Below are 12,313 nucleotides of genomic sequence, written 5' to 3'. Positions count from 1 at the left end.
CTTATGAAGAGCTAGCTCCACTCCAGGAGTGGCTGGCCACGTCCCACCAGCCTGCCCCCAGGGCTGGGCCAAGCAGAGAAGCCCTGCCCTCACGGTGAAAAGACCAGGATGACTCAGTCCCATACCTGGCCTCATCTTCCTCCTGGACTGTCTTCCTTCTGAGGGAAAACCCCTTCTCCCAGATCAGTCCCCAGCCCCTGGGTACCAGTGGGGAGGTGGGGTTGTGGGAGCCATGGGCCATCCCAAACCTGCTGGAACAATCTTCCAGGAAATGAGTGGGGATTGAGGCTAATGTGTCTGGGCTTCTTTGGAAGGCCAGTGTCCGGGATCCTCGCCCAGGTCAGAGCACCTGACTGCTCCTACCAGAGAAGTGTCTGGTCCTACTATTGTCCCACCGTGAGCCTTCTGTTCCACTGTACATCTGTCCAAGGTCGGGATTCTGGCCAGGAGCTCCCATGGAGGACGATGCCCTTCCTGCCCTTCTCAGGGTCTCCCCCAGCAGGCTGGGCAGACATCTCTGGCTGAGGAGTGTTTCGCTTTTTCCCCCTCTTCCTCTAGATTTTCTGGGGTTTCCATAGACACAGGCAGGCTTCTCTGGCACTGGAATTCCTTCTCCTGGGGAATCAGGCCAGCTGGCTGTGGCACCAAGACTAGCTCTTTGTTCTTTCTGTATACAGTGCGAGTGGAGACAGTCTGGCTGGTGAGAGAAGTGGACAGGAAACACGCACCAATCTAGCAGCATGGGGCTGGGGAGGAGGGCAGGTAGGAGCACTCAGTATCAGGGATACAGGATTCAGATCCTGGGAGCCACCGGTGGCGTAGGGGAAAGGACAGAAGCAATGACGTCCAACAGAGCTGGTTTCAAATCCTGTTTTAGTATATCAGTGCTGTGTGTCTTAAGGTATAAGGCTTATATCTGTCTGAGCCTGGGTTTCTTTATCTATAAAATGATGCTATAACATTTTCTTTATAGGGTGCCTCAGGATCAAACAAGATAATGTTTGCAAAGAGCCTGGTGTAGCACCTTACACTCTATAGGCATTTAAACTGGTTTCCTTTTTCTTTTGTGGAGGTAGGGTCTGATTTGATACCAGATCACACACAATGATAATATCTTTCTTTTTTTTTAAAGATTTTATTTATTCATTTGACACACACAGATCACAAGTAGGCAGAGAGGCAGGCAGAGAGAGAGGAAGGGAAGCAGGCTCCCTGCTGAGCACAGAGCCCGATGTGGGGCTTGATCCCAGGAACCTGAGGTCATGACCTGAGCCGAAGACAGAGGCCTTAACACACTGAGCCACCCAGGTGCCCTCATAATATCTTTCAAATGGAGGTTATTCCTTTACCACAAGGTGGCTGGAAAAACCAAAGAAAATAACACATGGAGGTTACAGTATGAAAGCTGGGTTTTAGGCACAGGTCAAGGACTCTCCCTGCTTCTGTTTATTTTTTATAATAACTTTATTGAGATATAATTCACATACCTTACATTTCTTCCATTGAAAGTGAGTAATTCAATCGTTTTTAGTGTCTTTACAGAGTTGTGCTACTATCACCGTGATCAATCTTTTTTCAAGATTTTATTTATTTATTTATTTATTAGAGAGAGAGAGAGAGAGAGAGAGCGCTCAAGTAGGCAGAATAGCAGGGAGAGGGAGAAGCAGGCTCCCCACCATGATCAATTTTAAAACATTTTCAAGATTCCAAAAAGAACGGTGGTACCTATTAACCATCACTGCCCATTCTCCTTGTCCTCCCAGACCTAGGCAACTACTATTCTGCTTTCTCTCTTGATGGATTTGCCTGTTCTGGACATTTTCTATGAATGGCATCATACAATATGAAGTCATCTGTGACTGGTTCCTTTTGTTTGTATAATGTATTCAAGATTTACCTATGTTGTAACATGCATCAGTACTTCATTCCTTTTTATGACCAAATAATATTCCATTTATGACTGAATAATATTTCATTTACACCATAAAGTCGATCCATGTTTCAGTTGATGGCCATTTGGGTTTTTCCCCCTTTTTGGCTGCTATAAACAATGCCGCTCTAAAATTCTTTTATAAGATTTTATGTGGGCATAGAGTTTCATTTCTCTTAAGTATATATATTTGGAATGGAATCGCTGGGTTACATGTTAACTCTATGTTTAACCTTTTGATGGATTGCCAGACTGGTTTACAAAGAGGCTGCACCATTTTGTTTTCCCACTAGTAGCAAATGAGAGCTCCAGTTTCTCCCCATCTTTGACAACACCTGTTACTATCTGCTTTTGATTATAGCCATCCTAGTGGGTGTGGAGTGATATCTCATTGTATTTTTGATTTGTATTCCCTTCATGATTAATGATGTTAAACATCTTTTCATGTGCATAATGAACATTTGTCTATTTTCTTTGGAGAAATGTGTATTCAGATCTTTTGCCCATTTTTATATCTGATTTTTTGTCTCTCTATTATGGGGCAGCTCTTTATATACTCCAGATACAAGTCTCTTACCAGATATGGTCACATGTATTTGTAAATGTTTTCTCCCATTCTATAGGTTTTCACTTTCTTTCTTTCTTTTTTTTGGAAAAGAGTTTTATCTATTTATTTGAGAGAGAGAGCAAGAGTGTGGACACAAGTGGGGGAAAAGGGACAAGAAGAATCCCCACTGAGTATACAGCCCAACATGGGGCTCGATCCTAGGGCCCTGAGATCATGACTGGAGCTGAAGTTGGATGCTTAATCAACTGACCCACCTAGGTGCCCCAGGTTTTCACTTTCTTGATGATGTTTTTTTGAAGCATGGAACTTTAAAATTTTGATGAGACTCACATTATCTGTTTTTCCTTTTATTGCTTGTGCTTTTAATATCATATATAAAATCCTATTGCCAAATCCAGGGTTATGAAGATTTACCCTTATATTTTCTCCTAATGGCTTTTTATTTTTCAACTTTTAAATTAAAAAAAGATTTCATTTATTTGTTTGAGAGACTGAGTGAGAGAGTACAGGAGCAGGTCAGAGGGATAGGGAGAAACAGAGTCCCCCAGCTCCAGGCTTGATCCTACGACTCTGGGCTCATGATCCAAGCTGAAGGCAGATGCTTAACCAACTGAGCCACCCAGGCACCCCTCTTAATGTTTTTGTTTTTGTTTTTTTTAAAACTCTTATATTTTGGTCATCAGTCCATTTTGAGTTGTTTTTGTATATGGGGTGAGGTAGGGGTCCAAGTTCATTCTTTTGCATGAGACTATCAGTTGTCCCAGCCCATTTGTTAGAAAGACTTGTCTTTCCCCTATTGAATGATTTTGGCATTCTTGTCGAAAAGCAGTTGAGCATGGACATGTGGTTTTATTTCTGGACTCTCCTACTGTCTTAATGAACATTCTATAGTAAGTTTTTAAATTGGGAAGTGAGTCTTCCTACCTTATTTTTCTTTTTGAAAATTGTTTTGGTTATTCCAAGTCCCTTGAATTTCCATATGGATGTTAGAATCAGCTTGTCAAATTCTATGAAGAAGTCACCTGGGATTCTGATGGGGATTGCATTGAATTTATAGATCAATTTGAGAAGTATTGCCATTTTAACAATATTATTTTTCAATCCATAAACGCAAGGTGTTTTTCCATTTATTTAGATAGTATTTACTTATTCCAACAATGTTTTACAGTTTTCAGAGTATGATTTTTGTACTTTTTTTTAAAAAGATTTTATTTATTTATTTGACAGAGAGAGATCACAAGTAGGCAGAGAGGCAGGCAGAGAGAGAGGAAGGGAAGCAGGCCCCTTGCTGAGCAGAGAGCCCAATGCGGGACACGATCCCAGGACCCCGAGATCATGACCTGAGCTGAAAGCAGCAGCTTAACCCACTGAGCCACCCAGGTGCCCTGTACTTTTGTTTTTAAAGAACTTTTTCTTATGAGGTGCGGTTCATACAACATAAAAGTAATTATTCTAAAGTGTACAATTCAGGAGCACATTAACTGTGTATTCATAACACATTCATGGTATTGTACAACTGACACTTCTATCAAAAGTTCCAGGCATTTTCATCATCCCAAAGGACGACTTTGTACCCATTAAGCAGCCACTCCCCATTCCTCCATCCCTGCATTTCCTGACCACCAGCAGTTTTCTTTCTTTGTGGATTTATCTATTTTGTATATTTCATATAAATGGAATCATACTATATGTGACTTTTTGTGTTTGTCTTCTTTTACTTAACATAATGTTTTGGAGATTCGTCCATATATAGCATGTATCTGTACGTACTTCCTTACTTTTAATAGCTGCACAATATTCTGTTGTATATGTATACCATATTGTGTTGATCCATTCTTCGTTTGATGGACATTTAGGATGTTTCCATTATTTCACTATTGTGGATAGCGCTGCTATGTACATTTGTTTAACAATTATTTGAGCACTTATTTTCAGTTATTTTGGCTATTCTAGCAGTTCCCCAGGGCTGCCATAACAGATTGGCACCTGAGAAACTTACTCTCTCACATTTATAGAAGCTTCAAGTTCTCAGTTACAGCTGTTGCTTGGGTGGTGCTCTTTGGGCACTTCCCTTAGTGCTCTAGGGAAAGATTCTTTCTTGCCTCCCCCAGTTTTTGGTGACTCTAGGTGTTCTTATTTTGGGGCTGCCTACCACCCATCTCTGCCTTCACATGGTCTTCCTCTTTCATGTCTAAGTGTCTCAAATCTCCCTCTGCCTTCTCTTATAAGGACATCACTGGATTTAGGTCCCATCCTAAACCAGGATGATTTCCTCTCAAAAATCTTTAACTTAATTGCATCTGAACAGACCATTTTCCCAAATAAGGTCACATTTACAGGTTCCAAAGGTTAAGACTTGAACATAGCTTTTGAGGGGCCACTCTTTAGCTCACTACAGTCTACGTTTTGCCTCCCCAAATTCATGTCTGCCTCACGTGCCAAACATATTTGGCCTCAAGTCCCTCAAAGTTTTGATACATGACAATATCATCTTAATCCAAGATCTCATCTAAATATTGTCAGCTCAAAGTCCCAAATGTGGTTTTCTGAATCATCTAGATCTGGTATGGGGAAGACTCTGGGTATGATCCATTGTAGGACAAAATTCCTTTCCATGGTGGACATGGCAACCTGAAAAACCAGTTATATGCTTTCAAATACAATGGTGGAAAGGCAAAGAGTAAACATCCTGTTCAAAGAAGTAGAATGTGGAAGAAATAAAGGTGTCACAGGTGTCAAGCACGTTTGAGATCCAGTACAGAAAATTCCATTACGTTTCAAGGCTGGAGAAGAATGCTTTATGGCTTGATGCTCTGCTCTCCTGCCTTACCGCTCCACCCTCTGGGCCTGTAGCTCTGCCTTCTGCTTCTGCTTTCCTCTCTACCTCTGCCCTTGGAGTTGTTCTTTCTTTTCCTGAAGAGTAGCAAATGTTTGAAGACAGCAAAGAGTTCAGCAGAGAGAGGAGAGAACAAGTTCCACAACTGAGCCAGGTGCACACCATCTTTAAGATGTAGACTCTGGGGGCTGCCTGGGTGGCTCAGTGGGTTAAGCCTTTGCCTTCAGCTTGGGTCGTGGTCTCAGGGTCCTGGGGTCGAGTCCCGCATCGGGCTTTCTGCTGGGCAGGGATCCTGCTTCCTCCTCTCTCTCTCTCTATCCCTCTGTGCCTACTTGTGATCTCTCTCTGTCAAATAAATAAAATCTTAAAAAAAAAAAAAAAAGAAGTAGACTCTGCAAAGGAGATTGAGAAGGGGGACTGGAGAGGTAGGAGGAATACAGGAAGTGAGCGGTCCATGTCCAGGAATCCACAAGAAGAAAGTGTTTCAAGGAAGGAGTGATCAGTTGTATAAGTACTGTCAATGGGAATGATGACCGAGAATTGTTTTAAAAACAGGAGAAGAGAGTTGGGGAGATCGGAGGGGGAGACGAACCATGAGAGACTGTGGACTCTGAGAAACAAACTGAGGGTTTTGGAGGGGAGGAGGATGGGGGAACATCCGCCTGGTGGTGGATGTTAAGGAGGGCACGTATTGCATGGAGCACTGGGTGTGGTGCATAAACAATGAATCTTGGAACACTGAAAAAATAAAATAACATAAAAATAAAAACAGGGGGCTGATTACAGTGGATTCAAAAGAGAAAGACAGGAGGAATTTGGGATAGTGAGTAGATCAGCTTTTTTGAGGACATTTGCTGTCAAGGACAGCAGAAAAATAGGTAGGTAGTTGCAGGATGAAGTGGAGTCAGGAGAGGTTTTTTTTGGTTTGCTTTTGTTTTTGTTTTGTTTTGAATAAACCCAATTGCAAAGATAGTATAAAGGGTTCTCATATACCCCATACCATGTTTCCCCTGTTGTCAGCATCTTATGTTATTATGGTACGTTTGTTGCAATTAATGAACCAACATCAATGTATCACTATTAACTGGTCTATATTTAGATTTCCTTATTTTTACTGTCCTCCCCAAAATGTCCTTTCTCTTTTCCAAGATCACCCAGGATGCCACCACTTTTAGTTGTCCTGTCTCTTCAGGCTCCTCCAAATCATAACTTACAGAACACAGCTGGGTGTAGGGCAGCATGCTGTAATTAAATATTTCAGCGCCAAAATGTATAAATGTTCAAACCAGCTTAGGTCAGATCAGTCTGTTCCAGGTTTTGCCTCTAAATAAGTTATGAAAGAAATTGGTTTTCAGAGTTTTGTCGTTATTTTTAGAATTGAGGAGGAGGGACTTTAGACTTCGCTCTTTGTGATTTTTGTACTAATATTCATTTTTGGGGTTAGTCAATGAGTTTCTCTTCTTGTGTTACCCTTACTTACTTTTGGTGTCAAGGGTAAATTCAATTCATAAAATGCATTGGGTAACTCTCTCTCTCTCCACGCTTTGAAACAGAGTGATAGGGATTTGGTTAAACTTCCCCACTTGATGACTGTCTTGGGGGAGCAGCATTAAGGGCATAGAATACAATCTGAAGATGGGTTAAATTGGTGATGAGATTAAGAAGCCTTTAGTTTTGAGTGAAGCCCAAGACAAGATAAGGTTCTGTAGCAAGTCCAGACTTCCATGCAAGCTGCTCTGCCAGCTGCTCTGCCATTTGAACCATATGGTCCAGCAGATCTCGTGGAGCTCAAAGTCAGCAGCAGATAGAGATGTTGTTTGGGGCCTTTGACAGGCCACTAAAGGTGAATCACAACACAGACTCTGAGGATTTTGGAGTAAAGCTTTGATACTCTCTGAGGATAACTACTCTTTTTTAGAAAACAGCTTTTGGCTTGCTATTGGGCTCTCATAGAGACTGAAGGCTTGACCATGAACCACCAAATGAGCATGTCATCTAAACTTCCACTGTGAACTTGGTCTTGTTGCCTGACTTCCCAAGTCCAATATTGTCATGCACAGTAATACCACACCATCAAATAGAAGTGAAATGTGTGAAACTGGACTCCAGCAATCCCTGAAGGTACAAGTAATTTGCACGAGAAAGTGGCCCAAATGCCTGTGGTCTTGTGGTTGTCCCCTGCGATTAACTGATGAGGAAGAGAAAACTCAGGCCCAGTTTACAGATGGGTCTGCATGATAAACAGGCACCATCTGGAAGTTGACAGCTGTACTACTTTCTGGGTACTTTCTTGCCTTTACACCCCTGAAGGCCCACGGTGTAAAGAAATCCTCCTAGGCGGTAGAATATCAAGCTGGGCACTTGGTTGTTCATTTCATCTGGAAGGAAAAATGGCCAGAGGTAAGAATCTATATTAATTAGTGGACTGTAGCCAGTGGGTTGGCTGGATGGCTGGGGACTTGGACTTGGAAGAAAACTGGAGAGACCAGGTCTGAGGGTAGTCCTCTTCCAGCTAACAAAGAATGTGATGATGTTTGTATTCCATATGAATGCTCACCAAAGGGTGTCCCCAGCAGAAGATTTTATTTATTTATTTATTTATTTTTAAAGATTTTATTTATTTATTTGTCACAGAGAGAGAGAGAGAGAGCAAGAGCGAGCACAGGCAGAGTGGCAGGCAGAGTCAGAGGGAGAAGCAGGCTCCCTGCGGAGCAAGGAGCCCGATCTGGGACTCGATCCCAGGACGCTGGGATCATGACCTGAGCCGAAGGCAGCTGCTAGACCAACTGAGCCACCCAGGCGTCCCTATTTATTTATTTATAAAGATTTTACTTATTTATTTTACACAGAGAGACACAGAGAGAACACAAGCAGGGGAGAGGCAGAGAGAGAAGCAGGTTCCCTGCTGAGCAGAGAGCCCTATGATGCAGAGATCCCAGGACCCTGGGATCATGACCTGAGCCAAAGGCAGACACTTAACTGACTGAGCCACCTAGGTGTCCCAGAACTAGATTTTAATAATCAAGTGGATAGAACAATCTGTTCTATCTATAAGTCAGCCTCTTTCCCCAGCCACCACAATCACTGCTCAATGGGTTCATGAACAAAGTGGCCGTGGTAGCAAGGAGGAAGGATAGGCATGGGCTTAGTGACTTGGACTTTGACTCACCAAGGCTGACCTGGGTGCATGTCTTCCCTCCTTTCTTTCTAGGGAGTTGGTTGTTAAACGTTTAACGCTATACCACTTCTTAGTACCTACACTGTCAGTTAGTGGCTCTCAGACATTGTTCATGTTACAAATCTCCATGACTCAATTTCCTCATCTGCAAAATGATGAAGATTACACCATCTATTTCATAAGGATGTTTTGAATATTAAATGAGTTACTGTAAATAAAGGATTTAGAAGAGTGCCAGTCACTCAGGAAGCAATACCTCATAAGGGCTGGCTGTGACTACTATCATTACCATCATTAGTATCACTGTGTTTGCTGTTACTATTATTCTATCCCTGTAGCTTGTCTGGGTGGCTGTCATTGACTCACACAAGATTCACAGCCTTGGGGGGATATAGACACCCAGGAGTGAAGATGCTGAGAGGATGCATGAGGTCCCTGCGAGTGACTCATTATTGCTGGTCAGTTGGACAGCTCGTTCCTCCAATTTCCCAGAGAGCAGAGCAGGGGAGGAAGCTTGGAGATGATGGAATGGACCCACGGCCAAGAGGCAGGAGGTCTGGGTTCTAGTCTCCTCCACTAAGTCATATAGGCCCATGACTTTCCTTCTCCGGGCTTAATTTTCCTGGCTGTGGAAGAGGAGTGGGGAGCTGACCTTGAAGGCCTCTTCTGACCTCAGCAGCGAAGTGACCAAAACCACTATCAATGCCTACTTGAGGACCTGGCCTGTGACAGTGCCCAGCAAGTGTCTGTCACCATTGTTCTCATCATCTGTAAAATGAGGACCATAATACCTTCCTCACAGGAGTGCTTAGAGGACCTGGTGTTAAAAAACACATGTGAGGGCACCTGGTTGGCTCACTGGGTTGAGGCCTCTGCTTTGAGCTCAGGTCATGATCCCAGAGTCCTGGGATCGAGCCCCACATCGAGCTGCCTGCTTCCCCTCTTCTGTCTCTGGCTGCCTCTCCGGCTATTTGTGATCTCCATCTGTCAAATAAATAAATAAAATCTTAAAAAGAAAAAACACGTGTGGAAGTGCTCTGTAAACTGTAAAGTGCTATGAGCCTGTCCCAAAGCACCAATAAGATAATCTTGATCATTAGAATCATCACCACCTCCTACTATCTGTTCAGCCCCTCTCCTAGACACAAACCCAGAAAAATTTCTGCGGCACCTGTCTTAGCAAATGAGGGCCAATTCCCACAGGGTCCCTCCCAGAGGCGTTCTCCTCCTGGGGCCAATTAGACAGCGCAGGTGGTTAGCACTGTGGGCCTCAGCCCTCCCCTTCTCAAGAGCCCACCCTCTGCTCCTTGAGGCCTGCGGGCCCCTGGGTCCAGAATCAAGCATCTGGAGTACAATCTTCTCTCATACCAACCCCTGGATGACCTCACCCCCACTAGCAACAGCAACCAGCTCTGGGGACAGCAGGCAGGACTTCAGTTAGAGGTCCTGTATAGCCATCAGCCCAGATTGGAGCACTGAAGCATGTGATATTGTGGACACAGCATCAGCCCGGGAGGCAGGCACCAGGGTTCCGGTGCTGGCTGTTCCATTGTTTAGCTGTGTGGTTTTGGCCAAATCCCTTGGCTCTTTCTGGCCATGTTTCATGTTCTGGGAAACAGAGGGTAGACTATGCTTGGCAGTCTTTAAGTAATTCCATCATGGAAAACTCAAGGTGTCCCGAGTTTCATCCTGTTTATGACCCTAGATTGCTTCTGACCTGGGGCAAGTCAGTGTACCTGCCTGGGCCTCAGTTTTTCTCCTCCATTTAGTGAGAAGGTGGGCACCGGCATGGATATCTCTTCACATCTGAGGTGAGGGTACAAGACAAGTACTTCAGGGCCTTGGATCCGAGCAAGGGGTGCTTATCGTTTGCATCATGGTTCTGAGAAAGAGAATTGAATGAAGCATGTGTTTATCATCCTGAGTTCTGCACCCAAACTCGGTCCTCCCCTGAATCTGTGAGCTCATCAGGAGGGGCTGGGAGAAGTGGGGGGATGTGGTTGGGGTACAGGGGAAGACTACCCCAGGGCAATCCCCTGAGAGTGTAGCTGAGGCTGAGGAAGAGCTGAGGGTTGGAGAGAGGTTTGGGATCACAGTTCCCTTCACCCCACCCTTCCCAAGGAAACAAAGCAAATTCCATGCTCCTAGCTCCAGAGATGCCACGCAGGAGGGAATGTGTCCCCTCCCTGCCAGGTGTGACTCGAGGCAGTCGGAGTGTGAGGGGAGATCAGGAAGTAGATACAGGGATGAGATTAACCTTTACTGGGTGCTTCTTCTATGCTAAATCCTGGGCTCCAACACACACACACACACACACACACACACACACACACACCCCATCTCTCATCATCTGTTGATTTGCATCGTAACAAAGCGGGAAAGGGAGAGGGAGAGGGAAGTGTTCCCTATTTTAGAGATGTGTAAACTGAGCTTGTCTCATCTGAGGAAGCCTGGACGCTGCCCCAGTGTTCCTCTGCTTCTCAGCCATGTGATCTTTGGCAAGTTTCCTACTGTTTCTTCACCTATCACATCCCTGTCCCCTGAGGCTGAAGTGGTGCCCATGCAAACTAAGCTTAGGGGGATTTTGTCCTTTGCTTCCACTGGGGCCTGGGAGGCGCCAAATGGCAGAGCCAGCCTGCTACATGGTCTGCATCAGAAGGCCTCGACCATGGGTCTGAGGAGGCTGACAAAGGTCCAGACAGAAGGGAAGGAAGGGCCAGGGGCTATGCCAGACTGTCTGGGAGCCTCTGTCGGGGGTGGGGGGGGGTAGGGAGAGGACTGGAGCTGGTGGGCTGTGCCTCTCCTGGATGAAGCTGCTCCTCCAGGGCTCTCCTAATTCCTACCAATGCCTCCAGCATTAGATTATCCTGAGATATCTAGATTCTTAGGACTCAGGACTAGAAGCAGTGGTGTGCTGGTAAATGTGTAATAATCATTCCTGGAAGGGAGAGAGGGGTTCTGATTTGTATCGTTTGCAGATTTCTATGGTATTAATAACCCATCATGGCCAATTTCAAGCTAAAAACATGATGTCACTGCACCCAGAGGTGGCAGGAGGTGCACAGAATTATCTCATTATGGAGTATTTCCATCATACAGATCCAGTACACGCAAACAACTTCTAGAACATGGAGAACACTAAAATGTAGAATAATTAAGTATGAAGAGTTTTGAGCACTTTTTGAACTTTTTTTTCATTTTGTAAGCTAATTTTTGCTCCAAATTACTGAGCTATAATTGACATATGACACTGCATAAGTCTCAGGTATACAAATGTGATGATTTGATGCAGGTATATATTGTAAAATGCTTACCGCTATAAAGTTAGTTAACGCATCCTCACCTCATGTAATTACCATTTTGTTGTTGTCTTGAGAACGTTATAGCTGTACTCTCATAGCAATTTCCAAGCGTACAATACAGTAGTGCTAACTGTAGTCAGTCACACTCTGTGCATTAGGTCCCCGGAACTTGATCATAACTGAAAGTTTGTACCTCTTAACCAGCCTCTCCAACCCCACCCCGCCGGGTCTGGCAACCATTCTTGTTTCTGAGCTTGATGTTTTTAATGTTCCACAAATAAGTGAGATCATACAGTATTTGTCTTTGCCTGATTTATTATACTTAGCATAATAACCTCAAGGTCCATTGCCATTTGTGTTGGTGTCATTTACTTATCCTTGTTTACATAGATTGACTTTAATAATGGCTTTGTTTAGTAACCATCTGATGACATTTCTGAACATTCAAATGGGCTCTGTGGCCTGTGGCTGGTGGGGGAGGTGATCAGAGCCCAAACTC

The sequence above is a fragment of the Mustela erminea genome, chromosome 10, assembly GCF_009829155.1.
Source record: "Mustela erminea isolate mMusErm1 chromosome 10, mMusErm1.Pri, whole genome shotgun sequence".
NCBI classification, from domain to species: domain Eukaryota; kingdom Metazoa; phylum Chordata; class Mammalia; order Carnivora; family Mustelidae; genus Mustela; species Mustela erminea.
The sequence above is the reverse complement of the archived record's forward strand: the minus strand, read 5'-3'. Positions refer to the sequence as shown.